Raw genomic sequence first — 13,701 nt, forward strand, 5'->3', positions numbered from 1 at the left:
CTATGCAGTGATTAAAAATAATGACTTCGAGAAATTCACAGACAAATGTATAGAACTAGAAAATATCATCCTGAGTGAGGTAACCCAGACACAAAGAAATCACATGGTATGTACTCACTAATAAGTGGATACTAACACAAAAGCTCACAATGCATATAATACAACCTACAAACCATATGGAGCATAGAAGAAAGGAAGATCGGGGGTGGATGCTTCGTCCTGCACTTAGGGGAGAACAGGAAGATTGTGAGAGATGGAAGGAGAGAGGGACAAGGAAGGAACAAAAAAGGAGGAGGAAATAATTGTGGTAGTATCAGGATCTGGAGGAGACTTGAGAGAGATACAGAGGGTGAGGGATTCAAATAAAAATAGGTAGCAGGTAGATGAGGAAATGGGAATAGCCACTGGTGTGTCCCAGACACCAGAGAAACCTGAAGCTCCCGGGACCCAATGGGATTGACTTTAGCTGTAATGCACTGTAGCCACCAGCAGCCACAGTAGAACAGGGTTCACATGTAAGAGAGGCTGGGGATGGAAAATGGGGCAGGAAGAGATGAAGCCAGGACAAAGTTCTCTGATCGAGGCTCAAGGTTTATTGTATGACCATCAGATAGAAAGGGGAAAACCCCACCCCACAAGAGGAGACTCTTCAGCACTTCAGCCCAGGAGCATGGGTGAGGGGTATGCATCCTTAATCGAGGGCCAGAAGTGTTTCAAGCAAGCTGAGCAGGCAATCTATTCAATTCAACTCCTGTGGCAGACTGCGGGTCTCCAAGGGCAGCAATGCTTATTGTTATTGGGTCTCTTGTGGTAAACAGCTCCATTCTGGCCTGCTCAGGCTGACAGGCTGGCAGGCTGGCAGGTGGGGGAAGGGTACAATGCACAGAGAAGAAGTGGGTAGAACCTGTAGAGACCACCTACAGTAGATAGCCATGGCCCCTGGTCAATGGATGGAGCCAGCCACCCATCTCAAAGTTTTTTAATTCAGAAATATTTTTTTCTGAAAGAAGAACAGAAAAAAAAAATGGAACAAAGACTGAAGGAAGGGCCAACTCTGGAACAGCCCCACCTGACGATACATCATGTCTGCAAACACCAAACTCAACACTGTTGCCATGGTGCTTGCAGATAGGTGCTTGCAGACAGGAACCAAGTGTGGCAGTTAGTGGAGAGCTTCAGTCAGCAACTGACCAATGCAGAGGCAGATGCTTGGAACCAACCATGAAACTGAACTCAGAATCTGGTGGAAACACTGGCAGAAGGACTGGAGAAAGGGAGGGGAATTGCAACCCCATTGGAAAAACAAAGCTGGCCTGACCACCCAGTTCTCCCAGAGACTAGGCTTCCAACAAAGAAATGTACCTAAAGGTATCTTTTTTTTTCCCAGATACATATGTAGCAGACACTGGCCTTCCCTGACAACAATGAGAGGGTAGGTGTAGGTAAAACGGCTGGGGAACGCAGGGTTCCTCACGCCAGGCTGTGGGTGGGTAGTTGGCTGGTAACGCTCTGGGTTCCTCCAGCTGGAAGTTAGGCCCGGCTGCTGTGGCTCCACAGTTTCTCATGGCACGGCCTCAAACATGAGAAAGTCCATGGGTTTCCAAAACGGAATTATTGGCATGATAGATGGTGAATGGATCTGGATGCACCCCCCCAAAACCCAGGGCAGTCCTGAGTTAAATAGGGAGGGAAAGAGGGGGGGGGGGGGCTGGGGAGGAATGCTTATTTGGCTCCATCCTCTGACCTTCAGGTACCTCATTAGTATGTAAATCTCTCTAGGGCTTGAGGCCTGTTTATCATGACCTCCACCTGTGTCCTACATGACTGAAGGGTGCAGGTTGAATGGAGATTAGACCTCCTGTCAGGAGTCTGGGTTCTTGGGTTGTGGCTGAACCCACAACCCAAGAACCAGGATACCCTTTCACGGCCCGACATCCCATTCTCTTTTCTTTCATAAAAGGAGGGGCAACTCTGTTAATGAGAGATGTGGACCACATGGAGTAGTCTGCAACCCGAGCGCATGGGGAGATATATGCTGTCCCTGACAGGCAATGTCCTGTTGGGTCCCCAGTTATCTCAAACCCAGCACAGCCCGACAGGTATGTCCTTGGTCCTGGGGTAGTTTGATGCCCCAGTGTAGTGGGAGGCTGGAATGGTGAGGCAGTAAAGTGTGGGTGGGTAGGCATGCACTCTCATACAGGCAAAATGAAGGGGGAGGGCAGATGTGGGATGAGGAGGTGGCATAGGGGTAATCGGGAAGTGGGATATCAGATGGGGGGTTGGTGGAAGGGGTCACCGGGAAGTGGGATATCATTTGAGATGTAAATGAATGAAATGAATAATAATATTTTTTAAAGAAAATTACTTATGGCCAGATATATCACACATACTGTCATTCTAGCACATGGCATATTTAGTCAGGTGGATCATTACCCTGGATACAGGATGACATTGTCCCAAATCTATTTAAAAAATCATGATTGATACAGGTGGACCATCTAATCTAAACCAAGGGGTAGCAAGAAGTTGAGTTTGTTGCCAGTTGGGTCTTGCCAGGACCTGCAGAGGTGAGCTGTGTGGTTCCCTGAACTCCATTATCTAGCTCTGAGCTCACTCTTCAGTCCAGAAAAGCCTTGTGAGCCCCAAAGAAAGTCCTACTTCCTTCTGGAAGAAAAGGCTGTCCAGCCTCTCTCTCTCTCTCTCTCTCTCTCTCTCTCTCTCTCTCTCTCTCTTTCTCTCTCTTGCTCTCTCTCTCTCTCTCTCTCTCTCTCTCTCTTGCTCTCTCTCTCTCTCTCTCTTCAATATAGTACTTAAAGTTGTAGTAAGGGCAATAAGACAACTAATGGAGATCAAGTGAACATGAATTGGAAAAGGTGTCAAGGTATCATACCCCCAAAACTCTAAAAGAGAACTCATACAGTTGGTAAACACCTTCAGCAAAGTGACTGGATACAAATGTAACTCAGTAACTCAGAGAAAACAGTAGTCATGCTTAATATGAGAGATAAACAGGTTGAGAAAGAAGTTAAGGAGAAAATACCCTTCAGAGTACCCACAAATAATATAAAATACCTTGTTGTAACTCTGACCAAGCACAAGAAAGACCTATATGAAAAAAATTCAAGTCTTTGAAGGAAGAAATAGAGAGAGAGATATCAGAAGATAATCTGTAGGATTGACATAGGGAAAAATGGCTATTTTACTAAAAGCAATCTAGAATTTTATTTAGTATTTTTGTGTGAATATTCATAAGGGAGATTTTCTGAAGTTTTCTTTCTTTGTTCTGTCTTTGTGTGGTTTAGGTATGAGTGCAATTATGGCATCATAGAACAGATCTGGTAGTGTTCCTTCTGTTTGTATTTTGTGGAATAGTTTGAAGAGAAATGGCATTAGGTCTTCCTGGAAGGTCCAATAGAACTCTGCACTAAAACCATCTGGTCCTGGGCTTTTTTTGGTTGGGAGACTGTTAATGACTGCTGCTATTTCTTTAGGGGTTATGGGATGGTTTATATGGTTTATTTGCTTCTGATTTAACTTTGGTACCTGGTATCTGTCTAGAAAATTGTCCATTTCATCCAGATTTTCCAGTTTTGTTGAGTAGTAGGAGCAAATGATTTTTTTTAATTTCCTCAGTTTCTGTTGTTATGTCTCCCTTTTCAGTTCTGATTTTATTAATTTGGATATTGTCTCTTTGCCCTTTGGATACTCTGGAAAGGGGTTTAAATATCTTGTTGATTTACTCAAAGAACCAGCTTCTGGTTTTGTTGATATTTTGTATAGTTCTTTCTGTTTCTACTTGGTTGATTTCAGCCCTGAGTTTGATTATTTCCTGCCATCTACTCCTCTTGGGTGTATTTGCTTCTTTTTGTTATAACGTTTTCAGGTGTGCTGTCAAGTTGATACTGTATGCTCTCTCCAGTTTCTTTTTGTAGGTATTTAGAGCTACGTGTTTTCTTGTTAGCACTGCTTCCATGGAGTCCCACAAGTTTTGGTATGATGTGTCCTCATTTTCATTTAATTCTAAAAAGTCTGTAATTTCTTTGTTTATTTCTTCTTTGACCAAGTCATCCTTGAGTAGAGCATTGTTCAGTTTCCATGTGTATGTGGGCTTTCCATTGTTTTTGTCATTATTAAAGACCAAACCTTAGTACATGGTGATCTGATAGGATGCAAGGGATTATATCAATCTTTTTGTATCTGTTGAGGCCTGTTTTGTGACCAATTATATGGTCTATTTAGGAGAAGGTACCATGAGGTGCTAAGGAAAAGGTATATTCTTTTGTTTTAGGATGAAATGTTCTATAGATATCAGTTAAATCCATTTGGTTCATAACTTCTGTTAGTTTCATTGTGTCTCTGTTTAGTTTCTGTTTCCATGATCTGTCCACTGCTGAGAGTGGGGTGTTGAAATCCCCAACTATTATTTTGTGAGGTGCAATGTGTGCTTTGAGGTTTAGTAAATTTTCTTTTATGTATGTGGGTGCCCTTGCATTTGGAGCATAGATGTTCAGAATTGAGAGTTCATCTTGGGAGATTTTTTCTCTGATAACACATCGAAACAATCATCCATCATGATCAAGTAGGCTTTATCCCAGTAATGCAGGAATGGTTCAATACACGCAAATCCATCAGTGTACTCCACTATATAAGCAAACTCAAAGAAAAAAACCACATGATCAACTGGTTCCTTTCGGTCTGGACCCAGGAACTGAGCATATCTTGGCTGACAGCTCTGCCCCCAATCACACAGAACCCAGAGGAAGCAGGGCTCCCAGGAACTCTAACCTGGGCAGTATCTTAAGTAAGCAGACAGCAACATTCACCCTGAACAGGAAGTAACTGGGACCCACAAAGACACAGGAAGTCACTCCTGTCCCGGAGCACTGGTTCCTTCCGGTCTGGGCCAGAGCGCTGAGCAGATCTTGGGTGGCAGCTCTGCCCCCAATCTCTAAGAACCTAGAAGAAGTGGGGCTCCCAGAGATCTAACCTGGGCAGCATCCTGTCTGTGCTTGAGCACTGAGCAGATTTTGGGCCCCAGTGCTTACCCAAGTAGTTACACCCACCCCACAAAGTTCTGATACAACCAAGATAATAGGAAAGACAGGCTCCAGTCAGAGACAGGGCAGGTAGCACTAAGGAGATCAGATGGCAAAAGGAAAGCACAAAAGCATAAGCATCAGTAATCCAGGGTACTTGGCATCATTAGAACCTAGTTCTCCCACACTAAAGTCCTGAATTCCCCATATCACCAGGAAAGCAAGATTCAGATTTAAAATCAATTATAATGATGATGATAAAGGACTTTAAGAAGGACATAATTAACACTCTCAAAGAATTTGAGGAGAACACAGGTTAAAAAGTAGAAGTCCTTAAAGAGGAAACACAAAAATCCCTTAAAGATTTACAAGAGAACACAACCAAACAGGTGAAGAAATTGAACAAAACCATCCAGGACATAAAAATGGAAGTAGAAACAATCAGGAAATCACAAAGGGGGACTAAGCTGGAGATAAAAAACCTAGGAAAGAAATCAGGAATCATAGACACAAGCATCACCAACAGAATACAAGAGATAGAAGAGAGAATCTCAGGTACAGAAGATACCATAGGAAATATCAACACAACTGTCAGAGAAAACACGAAATGCAAATAGTTCTTAACACAAAATATTCAGGAAATCCAGGACACAATGAGGAGACCAAACCTAAGGATAATAGGTATAGATGAGAGTGAAGATTTCTAAATTAAAGGACCAATAAATATCTTCAACAAAATTATAGAAGAAAACTTCCCTAATCTAAAGAAAGAGATACCCATAAACATACAAGAAGCCTATAGAACGCCAAATAGACTAGACCAGAAAAGAAATACCTTCTTTCACATAATAACCAAAACACCAAGTGCACAAAACAAAGAAAGAATATTAAATGCAGTAAGGGAGAAAGGCCAAGTAATATATAAAGGCAGACCTATCAGAATTACACCAGACTTCTCACCAGATACTATAAAAGCTTGAAGATGCTGGACAGATGTCATACAGACCCTAAGAGAACATAAATGCCAGCTCAGGTTACTATACCCAGCAAAACTCTCAATTACCATAGTTGCAGAAACCAAGATATTCCATGACAAAACCAAATTTACACAAAATCTTTCCACAAACCCAGCATTACAAAGGATAATAGCAGGAAAGCTCCAATATAAGGAGGGAAATTATACCTTAGAAAGAGCAAGAAAGTAACCCTCTTCCAACAAATCCAAAAGAAGATAGCCACACAAAGATAACTTCACATCTAATAACAAAAATAACAGGAGACAATAATCACTGTTCCTTAATATCTCTTAACATCAATGGACTCAGTTCCCCAACTAAAAGACATAGGCTAATGGACTGGATACATAAATGGGACCCAACATTTTGCTGCATACAGAAAACCCACCTCAGTGCAAAGACAGACTCTACCTTAGAGTAAAAGACTGGAAAACAATTTTTCAAGCAAATGGTCCTAAGAAACAAGCTGGAGTAGCCATTCTAAAATCTCCAGCCCTAGAACACAAAGGGAGGGACTCATGACTTCACCTGTATAGGTAGTTGAGGGTGGCCTTGCCAGGCATCAGTGGAAGTGGACAGCCTTGGTACCTGAAAGTTTGGATTCCCTAGTGTTGGGGAGCTGCAAGAGCAGAGAGGCGGGAATGAAAGGATGGTGGGAGCACACCCTCATAGTAATTGGAGGGGGGGAATGGGGTAAGGGGTTAGGCATCAGTAGAAGTGGAGGGCCTTGGTGCCTGAAAGTTTGGATTCCCTAATGTTGGGAAATTTGAGAGCAGGAAGGCAAAAATGGGAGGACTGTGGGAGCACACCCTCATAGAAACTCCCAGAACTATATGGATTAGACATGACAGAGGCAGGCCGCCAGAAGACTAGATTCCAGAATTCAAACAAACAATTATCTTGATACTAAAATTTGTTTTGAGAATTATATATTGCAGAATACATAGCCTTGTTGTATCTACTCATCAGGCAAGCTGAGCAGACCTGCTTGAAACCTCTGATGTCCTGGAATTCCAGCTGGATGCAATGAAGACACAGTGTCAGAGGCTTATCAATTAACTCTTCCCTCCACCCCTCTTCTAATATCTCAACACCCATAATCAGCTTGAAGAAGTTAATGAAGAGTCAGTGCCCCTATTCCCTGGGTTTGGGGACTGAGGTGGTTAATATTGGGCTGTCTTTCTAGGGAAAAGTAGTGGTTTTGGTGGAACAGGGAGAATTAGCTAGGATTTATTGCATAGCCATAACCTACTGGTAGAAATATGTATAATTGTTATTAAGATGAAGTTATAATTTCTTAAATGGTACAAAATTTACTTTGATTTCAAATTTAAGGTTTTCATTGGTACGAGCTTCTTATTAATATAAAAGTGAGATGAATATTGTTACTATCATAGGCATTGCACCTGTATAACACATTTAGGAATACAAGGCTTAGACCCAGTCCTTCTTTAACTTTTTTAACTTATTTGAGATGGTTAGACTGTGAGTTAAGGGACTATAGCAAATTCATGGCTTTGAGTTTATGGTTTGGGAGTTTTCTGTATTTTCTTTAGAAATAGCTGAGAGCAGTTAACAGACAACAGTCCAGATTACCTTACATGGATAGTTGGTTTTCAAAATGTCAGAAGTCCACAGAATTGACGTTACAAACATTTCTGTAGTAATGTTCATTTTGATTAGAGACCGTCTGCTCCTGACAGCTTCCTTTCTTGGATTTTATGAAGAAATTGAGCATCTTTGGAGTTATTCCAATTGTGATGAAACAGCCAGTAGGCAAGAATTGCCTCTTTTCATCTACAGACAAAATACTGTTCAGAAAAGGACACACTTGCAGAATAGTCGACTGATTATATCTGTCCAGACAGAGTAATCAGCCCTTAATAATTCTGCATGACTAGGTCTGTCAGATGACCCTGGGTCAGAAGGCTGAAGATCAGATTCTCCAACATTCTGTAGTATGGGGACTGTCCTGGTGTTCAGCGGTCTCTATAAATTGGCTATGTTTTAGAAGCTATGCTTTGTGCTTCCCATAATCTCAGTTAATTCAGTCATCCTGGATTTCTGATGGGGTTGAAAACTTATACTCTTATAGCCAATCCTTGCTATTTACTTTCAGAGAAAAGATTTGAGAGGATGGTTTTCACCTGACATCCATTCTAAAGCCAAGAAAAAAAGCCAGGTTCAGAACTAAGTCTTTTATTTAGGAGAGATGACAGAGATTCTGCTTAGTGAACAAAATGATTGACTGGGTATTAGGTCTATCTTGCACCTTATTGACATAAATTAGTATAGTTATGCTCCAACTGTATTTTGAGAGAAAAGTTTTATTTTAATAGGAAGGATGATATGTAGGAGGAGCTAAGGTGGGAGGAGTAAGCAGAGGAGGAGTAAGGAAAGGAGGAGGAGGAGAAGGAGAGGAGGAGCTAGGTTATGAGAGAGAAAGAGAGAGGGGGGCCAGACATGGAGGCAGATGTTCACATGTCTCTCCCAGTCAAAGATAGTTGATACATCTAGGTTACACTTCTGATTGATACTGAGCATTACCAAATTTATAAAGCCATTGCTTAACATTTAAAAAATTGTATAAAAGGAAAAAGGAGAAGGGTTATGGGATAGGTGTTTTCTAGGGAGAGAAAATGGGGAAAGGGGATGGCATCTGAAATGTAAATAAAATATCCAATAAAAAATTAAAAAACACATGATCACATCACTAGATGCTAAGAAAGCATTTGACAAAATTCAACATCACTTCATGTTAAAAGTCTTGGAAAGATCAGGAATTCAAGGCACATACCTAAACATAATAAAAGCAATATACAGCAAACCAGTAGCCAACATCATACTAAATGGAGAGAAACTTGAAGCAATCCCACTAAAATCAGGGACTAGAGAAGGCTGCCCATCTCTCCCCACCTATTCAATATAGTACTCAAATTCCTAGCCAGAGCCATTAGAGGACAAAAGGAAGGCAAAGGGATACAGATAGGAAAGGAAGGAGTCAAAATTTCACTATTTGCAGATGATATGATACTATATTTAAGTGACCCTAAAACTTCCACCAGAGAACTACTAAACCTGATAAACAATTTCAGCAATGTGGCTGGATAAAAAATGAACTCAAATCAGTAGCCTTCCTCTACTGAAAAGATAAACAGGCTGAGAAAGAATTTAGTTAAATGACACCCTTCACAATAGTCAAATTAATATAAAATAACTTAGTGTGACTCTAACCAAGCAAGTGAAAAATCTGTAAGAGAAGAACTTCAAGTCCCTAAAGAAAGAAATCAACGAAGATCTCAGAAGATGGAAAGGTTTCCCATGCTCACGGATTGGCAGGATTAATTTAGTAAAAATGGCCATCTTGCTAAAAGCAATCTACAGATTCAATGCAATCCCCATCAAAATTCCAACTCTATTCTGCACAATGATAGAAAGTGCAATTCTCAAATTCATTTGGAATAACCAAAAACCCAGGATATCTAAAACTAGTCTCAAGAATAAAAAAACTTCTAGGGGAATCCCCATCCTAGGCCTCTAACTGTACTACAGAGGAATAGTGATAAAAAACTGCATGGAATTGGTACAGAGACAGGCAGGAAGATCAATGGAATAGAACTGAAGATCAAGAAATGAACCCACACACCTATGGTCACTTACAAAGAAGTCAAAAAATTAGACTCCAGACATTGAAATACCCTTATTAAAAATGGGGTACAGAGCTAAACAAAGAATTCTCAACTGAGGAAACTTGAAAGGTGGAGAATCACCTAAAGAAATGTTCAATATCCTCAGTCATCAGGGAAATGCAAATCAAAACAACCCTGAGATTCCATCTCACACTGTAGGGCCATGAAAGGGGTCTTGGTTTTGGTCAAAGCAATGGCTGGAAATCCTGGAGACCCAACAGGTGTCCATTGCCTGTAAGGGACTGGGATTCATTCCGCCATGCTCCGAGAATCCAGGCACCTAACATGTGGCATAAAACCCCATTGACCTACACTTTTCAATCACGTTCAAGGTAATGCAGCCCCACCCAAAGAGCACAGGTAGTGGTTGTGACTACAGGCCTCAGGCCCTAGAGAGATTACATACTAATGAGATGCCTGAAGGACAGAGGGCAGAGCCAATTAAGCATTCTTCCCAAGCCCCTTCCTCCTCTCTCCCTCCCTATTTAACTCAGGTTTGCCCTGGGTTTCACTGGGGTGCACATCCAGACTCAACCATCATCTCTCATGCTAATAAAGCCATTTTGGAAATCCAAGGACTTTCTTGTGTCATTGGGGCCATGCTGTGAGGAACCATGGAGAAGGCCTTTAAATGGGATGCTGTAGCCACAGCCTAACTTCCCACCTGGAGGAACTTTCAGCATTCCCAGCCACCCTACCCACAGCTGGCACCCCATATTGGTTCCCTTGTTCTGAAGGACATCCCAGGACAATCTCCCTGCTGGGGACAGGTTGAGAGCAGGAAGGATTTGCTACTGTCTTTGCTGCTGCCTCTGCCTGTGTCTCCACTGTCCCACTGTCCGTTGGTCTCTGACAGGCCTGGTGCAGGAGGTCTGGGCCAAAGGCCACAGAGTGAAAGCAGGGAGGGGAGATTGCCTGCCCCTGCTGCTGCCTCTGTTCACTCACTGCTGTTGCTGCCAGGTCACTTCCAGGTGCTGCACCTGTCTCTCCATGCTGAGCCTGCCAGGCCGGAGCCCAGGCTGGGTCCATAAGAAGCTGGCAAGGAGGCATCTTGGTGTCCCAGGCAGGTCCTGGGAGACCAGATCTCTCCCCAAGTGTTACAGCTCTTGTCACAGAAACTCTCAGACACCAGGATGATCCTCGAGCACTTTACTTCCCTTAAATAGAGCCCTTATATACAGTTTCAGGTTGGGTTAGGGTCTGGCAGCAGATAACACCTATTAGCTTAGTCTGAGAGCTTGGAGATTCCTCATCTGCACGTAGGAAAGCCTGAGGCACTGTTCCTCATGACTGATGGCCATAGACCTCTCTGTAGGAGGGGCTGTGGAGGGCTGAAGCTGAATGAAAAGAACCAGGGCCCAGGACCCAAGCCGAACACCTGCTGTCTGGGGTTCCAGGCTTATGCTCGACCAAGCACCCAGTTGCTTCTCACAGCCCACTGCCCCACGTCACACCAGGCAGAATGGCTAAGATCAAAAACTCAGGTGATAGCAGATGCTGACAAGGATGTGAGGAAAGAGGAACACTCCTCCATTATTAGTGGGATTACAAGCTGTTACAACTACTCTGGAAATCAGTCTGGTGGTTCCTCAGAAAATTGGACATAGCATTACCTGAGGATCCAGCTATACCACTCCTGGGCATATACCCAGAAGATGCTCCAACATATGACAAGGACATATGCTCCACTGTGTTCGTAGCAGCCTTATTTATAATAGCAGGATGCTGGAAAGAATCCAGATGTCCTTCTACAAAGGAATGGATACACAAAATTTGGTAATTTATGCAAGGAAATATTACTAAGATATTAAAAACAATTAATTCAATTAATATTAGGCAAATGGATGGAACCAGAAAATCTTATCCTGAATGAGGTAACCCAATCACAATAGAACACACATGGTATGCACTCACTGATAATTGGATATTAATCCAAGAGCTTACAATACCCAAGATACATCTCATAGACCACATTAACCTCATGAAAAAGGAAGACCAAAGTGTGGGTGCTTTGGTCCTTCTTAGAAGGAGTAACAAAATACTCAAGGGAGCAAATATGGAGAGAAATCATGGGACAGGAACCGAAGGAGGGGCCATCTGGAGACCATTCCACCTGGGTATTTATCTCATGTGCAGTCACCAAAGGTAGACACCGATGTGGATGTCAGGAAGTGCATGCTGACAGGAGCCTGATATAGCTGTCTCCTTAGAGGTCTGCCAGAGCCTGAAATATACAGAGGCAGATGCTCACAGCTAACCATTAAACTGATCATGGGGTTCCCAATGGAGGAGTGAGAGAGAAGTCTGAAGGAGCTGAAAGGGGGAGAACAACAATATAACCCAACCAGAGCTCCCAGGGTCTAAACAACCAGCCTGGTAACACGTAGGGAGGAACCAGTGGCTCCAGCTCTCTATATAAGGAATGATGGGCTTGTCTGGCATAGGTGGGAGAGGAAGTTCTTGGTCCAGTGAAGGCTGGATGCCCCAGTGTGGGGGAATTCATGGGTTGGAAGGTGGGAGTGGGTAGGTAGGCAGGGGCACATCCATATAGAAACAGGAGAAGGGGAAGATGGGATAGGGGGTTCCTGGGTGTGAGGAGAATGGGAAAAGGGGTTCCACATCTGAAATGTAAATAAAATATCCAATAAAAAAATAAATGAAAAACAGAAAAATAAAATAATAACTAAAAGCAATCTACTGATTAATGCAGTTCCCATCAAAATTCCAACACAATACTATTCAGATCATGAAAGAACAATCTCAACTTCATATGGAAAAAGAAAAAGCCCAGGACAGTTAAAACAATCCTGAACAGTAAAAGAACTTCTGGAGATATATCTATCCCTAAAATCAAGGTATAATGCAGAGCAGAAGTAATACAAACTGCATGATATTGGTATAGAAACAGACAAGTTGTTCAATCTTCCCACCTGAACCAACAGTTCTTCTCACTGAATGATCTCCAAAACAAAAGCAGAAGGAAGCTCATACTAAGACTCCATATAGGTCTCACCTGAATAAAACACTTAAGGAGGCCAACTTTGTCCATCTGCAAGAGGTTCTCCAAGAGGGGTAGGGGACAGGGTCCCGGTGGAAGATGACCATGGACCTTTGCATGGCCCCTGACCAAGAGTAGAAAGAAGCCCAGGAGGATAGCAAGGAGAAGCAGGATGGTAGCATCCATGGTCCTGGTCTAACCAGAATCTATTTCATTGCATACTCCAGCAAGACTTTTGGTGCTGAACCTACCTCTCCACTAGGATATGCAACTCCAGCTATTCCCAAGTCCTGTCTCTCATTGTCCAGGTATGTGAGCACCATAGTTTTGCTTGGGCTGCTGGTGACCTGCTCATTTGCTATTCTATTGCCCCCACCCTAGAGGTTGGCAAGAAAACCATGAAACAGATACACAGGACAAAAGGTCACTGGGAGAAATGCCTATTGACTTCTGGGTGTGTGTGTGCACATGTCAGCTCAATTTTATCAATTTATTTACTGAAGCATTGACCTGTGTGTGTATTCTCCCTTTGTGAAAAACATTTCTTACATGAAGATATTTATTGAGACCCGCACCCTGTCCACTCCTGTGTGGACACCGGACTCCTCCCGAGACATCATAGAGGATCCACTGAACCCAGAGCAGTAGGTAAGAAGACTCAGACACTGCCTTGCAGGGAGCGCTCAGATTCCAGCAGAAACCCAAACCCTGCCCCTGTGGAGAGGCACTCCCCTTACGCCATTCTCCCAGATCTGAGGCCTGGTGCAGACTTGCACCTGGTCTCCCTCCTGTGTGAACACCGGACTCCTCCTGAGACATCATAGAGGGTCCACTGAACCCAGAGTGATAGAGGGTCCACTGAACCCAGAGCAGCAGAGGTACCACTAAGGCCAGAGTGGCAGAGGAACAACTGAACTCAGAGTGACAGACAACATATCCCGAGACATCCTAGAGGAACCACT

The 13,701-nt window shown here is 43.0% G+C and overlaps 1 long non-coding RNA gene across 1 annotated transcript; it reads left to right on the top strand.

Annotated features, from left to right (window-relative positions):
* The first annotated feature begins 1,156 nt into the window (after window positions 1–1,156).
* LOC117717052 (uncharacterized) lies at window positions 1,157–10,257 on the top strand. The gene is made up of 3 exons (XR_013110237.1): window positions 1,157–1,368; window positions 1,961–2,099; window positions 7,022–10,257. It is a non-coding gene; the product is annotated as an uncharacterized LOC117717052 (long non-coding RNA).
* Window positions 10,258–13,701: the final 3,444 nt, after the last annotated feature.

This window comes from Arvicanthis niloticus, chromosome 1 (genome assembly GCF_011762505.2).
Source record: "Arvicanthis niloticus isolate mArvNil1 chromosome 1, mArvNil1.pat.X, whole genome shotgun sequence".
In the NCBI taxonomy this organism is placed as follows: Eukaryota; Metazoa; Chordata; class Mammalia; order Rodentia; family Muridae; genus Arvicanthis; species Arvicanthis niloticus.